This window comes from Citrus sinensis, chromosome 3, assembly GCF_022201045.2.
Source record: "Citrus sinensis cultivar Valencia sweet orange chromosome 3, DVS_A1.0, whole genome shotgun sequence".
Classification (NCBI taxonomy): Eukaryota; Viridiplantae; Streptophyta; class Magnoliopsida; order Sapindales; family Rutaceae; genus Citrus; species Citrus sinensis.
Window position 1 is genome coordinate 19,755,813 of NC_068558.1, and position 6,000 is coordinate 19,761,812.

The following is a 6,000-nucleotide window of genomic DNA, read 5'->3' on the forward strand; positions in this document are numbered from 1 at the left end:
CACTTTAATTTTTTCTAAAGATTTTAAAATTGACACCATTGCCCTCTTTGACACTGGTGCTGATTTAAATTGTATCAAAGAAGAGATTGTCCCTAAAAAATTCCATGAAAAGACAAAAGAAAGATTGTCTGCGGCCAATAATTCAAAACTAAAAATCAAATCTAAAGTTGACGCCTCTATTCATAACAGTGGTTTTGAATTTAAGACATCTTTCCTTCTTACAAATGACATACACTATACTGTCATTTTAGGAACCCCTTTCATAAACCTCATTACCCCGTATACTGTCAATTATGATGGTATATCTTTTAAAGCAAAAAACCAAAAACTTATTTTCCCCTTTATTGAGAAACCAAAAATAAGAAACTTAAATATTGTTAAAGTTTGTTCTATTTACGAGAACCAAATCAATGCCATACTTAAATCTAAACAAAATAACTCATTTTGTTTTAAAAAGGATTTAAATTTACAAAGAATTGAAAGTCAAAGAAAAATCTCTGATTTTAAAGATCTCATTGAAAAAAAAATATGTGCTGATTTGCCATCTGCTTTTTGGAACAGAAAACAACATTTGGTAGATTTGCCCTATGAAAATTCTTTTGATGAAAAACAAATTCCTACTAAAGCTCGTCCAATCCAAATGAACATGGAATTGGAACAGCACTGTAAAAATGAAATAAAAGACTTAGACACTAAAGGACTCATTGTAAAATCTAGATCTCCTTGGTCTTGTGCCGCTTTTTATGTAAATAAAAATTCCGAAATAGAAAGAGGAACACCAAGACTTGTAATAAACTACAAACCCTTAAATAAAGCATTAAAATGGATTAGGTATCTCATACCTAATAAAAAAGATTTGCTCCAGAAATTGTGTTCTGCCTTTATTTTTTCAAAATTTGACATGAAATATGGTTTCTGGCAAATTCAAATTCACCTTAATGACCGTTATAAAACTGCCTTTACTGTTCCTTTTGGACAATATGAATGGGCTGTAATGCCATTTGGACTAAAGAATGCACCCTCAAAATTTCAAAGAATCATGAATGACATTTATAATCTATTTTCTGAGTTTTACATTGTTTATATAGACGATGTTAATTTTTTCTCAGACAATTGATCAACATTTCAAACATTTAAAAACCTTTTACCTTGCCACTAGAAAGGCTAGCCTAGCTATTTCTAGTTCTAAAGTCTCATTGTTTCAAACAAAAGTCAGATTCCTTGGTCACCATATTTCTAAAGGAACTATCACACCTATTGGGCGATCACTTTTGTTTGCTGATAAATTTCCTGATAAAATTCTTGATAAAACACAATTACAAAGAGTTTTAGGAAGTTTAAATTATGTTCTTGATTTCTGCCCTAATATCAATAGGATATCTAAACCATTGCATGATAGATTAAAAAAGAATCATGTTGCATGGACAAATAAACATACTAAAGTTGTTAGATTAATAAAGAATTCTGTAAGAAACATACCTTGTTTATTTCTTGCTAATCCTGCTTTACCTAAAATTGTTGAAACAGATGCATCCGATTTAGGTTATGGAGGAATATTAAAACAAAAGGAAGATAATAAAGAACAAATAGTACAATATGTTTCTGCCCACTGGAATGACTGTCAGAAAAATTATTCTACTATTAAGAAAGAAATTCTTTCTATTGTTTTATGTATTTTTAAATTTCAAAGTGATTTACTAAATCAAAAATTTTTACTTAGAATTGATTGCAAAGTTGCAAAACATGTTTTAGAAAAAGATGTTCAAAACATTGCATCAAAACAAATTTTTGCACGGTGGCAAGCTATTTTAAGTGTTTTTGATTTTGATATAGAATTTATTAAAGGAGATACAAATTCTATCCCTGATTTTCTAACTCGGGAATTTCTCCAAAACAGATAAATGCCGCTCAAAAGAAAGACAAAGGGAAAGGGATTCTTAAAGACCCTGTGTCCCAAACACCTTCTAAAGCTTCCCAAACCTCTCCACCTAAAGAAAAATTGCTTTCTTCTGCCATGCCAATCAAGTCTTGGATCAACATGATAGAGGATCAAGAAGCCCAGTCTAAAGCGCTTGCCTCACATGAACAGGTAAATGAATGGATGAAATCCATTTCTAAATCCCCTGAGCTTATGCTCGTTTTACAAAGTTTTTCTCAAAGCCAAATTTCTCCTAAAGAAAATATTCCTAAAGAGATTTCAAAACCATCTTCTCAAAATGTGGTTGTTTCTGGTGAAAGTTCATCTTCCCAAATTGTTCTTTCCCAGCCAAAACTTTCAAAGAAAACCTCCGATTGGTTTGATAAAACCCATTTCCAAAACATTTTATCTATGAAGGATGGTTTTTACCATACTGATCCTTTTCAAGCTATTTCAAAGTTTTTTCCCAAAGGCTGATTTTTTAAACCTTGAGATTTGACAAAACCCTAGTCTTATTATCAAAGCATTTTAGAAGCCATTGAGTCTGTAAAATTCAAACATTTGTTTCTCAGTGAAACTCATTCAGAACCAGCCTACTCCACGGCTACTATTCTAAAAGTCTTGAGCCCAAACTAGTGGGGAGACTAACTCCACAACAAAAGAGCTTCCCTCTAAATTTTCAAATGCGTTTACCTCATTGTTTGTGTTATTGCTATTGGGATTACCAACAAGCATGGTTTAACACATTTTTCATACAAAACCCAAAGAAATCCCATTCTTGGTTATTTTTCTTCAATTAAAAAATAACCGTTCAAAGCCTTCCTAATTGGTTTCAACAATGGTGGAACTCTTTTGGCCCCATACTTTAGATCTTAACTCCAAATGCCACCCATTGTCTAAACCTTTTTAAAACCCATTATATCCCTTCTAAATCTGAGAAAAGGTTTTCCCCCTTTCTCTGTTTCTGTACAAATTTCTTCCTTCCATGTGTATGGATGTGAAATTTCAGATATCATACCCAAGAAGCCCAACTCATTTTACAAAGAACCTTTAAAGTAAAATAGTGGTCAAATTTTGACGAACAGACCAAATTAACTGACACTCTGATCCAAAATTGGCTCTGTTCTAAAGGTTTCTTACCCCCCACCATTAAAGATGTCAAAGCCCAAGAAACCTTTCTTACCCAAAAATCCAAAGCCCAATCTCTTTTGGCCAGCGTCAAAACTGAAGAAGAATATTTTAAAGTTATGGAGCAGCTCCTCACTTCAAGATCAAAGTCTTCAGTTGTTGACTCCTCTGATGACGATGGACAAGATGAAAAGCCATTTATTTCTCTTGGAGACGAAAATGAAGACGATTGTTTTGGAATTTTCTCTCCGATAAAGTATTGTAAATAGTTATCATTTGTATGTAAAAAAAAAGAAGTAATTATAGTATTTCTTCTGTGTATTTATCCTTGTATTCAGTTGTATTACTTTCCTTTCTTGCATGTGAATATGTATTTTTCCTCGGGTGGTCCCCTGGACACAAGTGAGATCGCACATGTCTTTTCACCCGAATCTTTAAAGAATATCCAAAGACAACTCCAAAGACTACAGTTTCGCTACAGTGATGAAGCTACGTTTCGCTACAGTGATGAAGCTACAGTTTCGCTACAGTTGTGAAGCTACAGAATCGCTACAGTTAAAGATCCAATCTTTGTATTTAAATCGGCAGGAAGACTGAGACTCCTCAGATTTTTTTTAGAATTCTACTACTTTCTTTCTCTCTCTTCTTCCTATCTGTCTTTTTCTCTCTGGGAATCAGAAATCAGAAGACGATAAGGAATTTTCCTGTCTTCAGATTAATTTCCCATTTCTTCTGTAATACTTCCCTTTAAAGAAAAATAAAGCAAGAAAAATCAAATGTAAGATTTGAAATTTCTTTTAAAGTTTGTAATTTTAAAGTTCTGTATATTTAAATTTCTGCAATTTATCTTAAAGCATTTTAATTTCCGCAATTTATTTTAAAGCATTGAAATTTCAGTAATTTAAATTTTATGCATGCTTTACAGACTGATCTGTATCAGATCTGCCATATAACTACTACGTTCCTCTGAGGCAACGAGACCAGATCTCAATCCTCAGTTGTATATTCTCTTCTCCCTCTTTCCAATCAGAGTGCTATTTCTGGGATCCAAATCTAGTACTATCTATGAGCCTTTAGATCTGTTGCTAGGCTTGATAAAGAATCTAATCCATATTTGGTAAAGAATTAATTAAATGGGTATATCGGCTGGAAACCAAAACATGCGGGATATTGATATGTTCTAAGTCAGATCTGGTCCCTAAGGCAGACTAGTCTCTACATTGATCAGGTAGAACAAAGCCACGTACCAATTTAATTATAATTAAAAGCAATCAACCACGTATCAAAGTACATCCATATTATCCATTTATTTTCTTTTGCTTTTATTAAAATCTGAATTAGCTAATCTTCCTAAAACACATCCATCCTTCGATCCTATTTTCTTTTGGTATATATATATATATATATATATTATCTTTGATTAATTATTTTTCTATTTTAATTATGTTAAGACTATTAAGTCTTTAATCTCAATAAGACTCACGAATCTTGATGAGTAGAAACACCAAGAACACAATCGAAACAAAAATGTCAGAACAAATAAACAATATTATAACAAAAAAACAGGGGCACAAACCAACACACTTGAAGGAAAATTTACTCTTTGTTATTGATCATGAACTAATCCAATCGTGAGTGGATTTACAGAAGATTTTACACAGATCACAATAAAACAGATTCTGTGAAAAAAGATGAACAAATCAAGACAAAAAAGACTCTGATACAAGCACTAACCATCAACGCTTTTTATATTGATATACTGAATACGTTATAACAGATTATAATGAATTCATGCCACGTTAGCAGACAATATCTATCAAACCCCATCAACTATAGTCAATCTGCACAACAACTCTTAACTTTTCCATATTCTCCATTTCAGTCCACACACATGTCTTCACATTCTCCACCTTGCAGTTGATTCAGTTGATCATTTCAATAACACAACACCTAAAAACCTTCATTCAACTACAATTCACTCCTGAATTTAGTTAGGTTTGGGCGAGATGCCCCTCAGATTCACACAGAATTCAAATTTTGCAGTGGAAAGTATTTTTGTAAGAGCATCAGCTGGATTCACACTTGTATGGATCTTGGACACAATTACGGTTCCCTTTCCAAGCTCATCTATGATAAATTGGAGTTTCACATCAATGTGCTTGGTTTTTTCATGATACATCTGGTTCTTTACCAAGTGTATGGCACTTTGATTATCATAGAAAACCTGAATAGTTTTCTGATTCAACCATAGCTCATTAAGCAAACCTCTTAGCCACATGGCCTCCTTTACTGCCTATGTAGTTGCAATAAACTCAGTTTCAGTTGAGGATAAAGCAACCATAGACTGAAGTGCTGACTTCTAGCTAATCAGGCACTTGTTTAACATAAACATATACCCTGAGGTTGACTTCCTTCTGTCAAGATCTCCAGCAAAGTCAGAGTCTATAAACCCCATGACTTCATTTATATCACTCTTACTCTTCCCATACATCAAACCACAAGTAGAGGAGCCCTTAAGGTATCTAATTATCCATTTGACAGCATTCCAATGAATCTTGCCAGGATAACTGAGAAATCTGCTGACAACACTTATTGCATAGGCTATATCTAACATGGTGCATACCATTGCATACATCAGGCTCTCTACAGCCTGTGCATATGGGAATTCATTCACCTGAGACTCATCTTCTGATGACTGAGCTGCTGTTAACTTGAATTGGGGACCAAGTGGAGTCTGAACATGTTTATAGTCTTGCATCTCAAACCTCTCTAGAACTTTCTTGATATATTTCTCTTGACTCAAGAACAAAGTGCCAGCAGATCTGTACCTTGTAATGTCCATCCTAAGGATTCTTTTTGCATTACCAAGATCCTTCATTTCAAACTCAGCCTTCAGCATATTCTTCAACCTCTCTATCTCCAACTTGTGTTTGCTTGCAATTAACATATCGTCA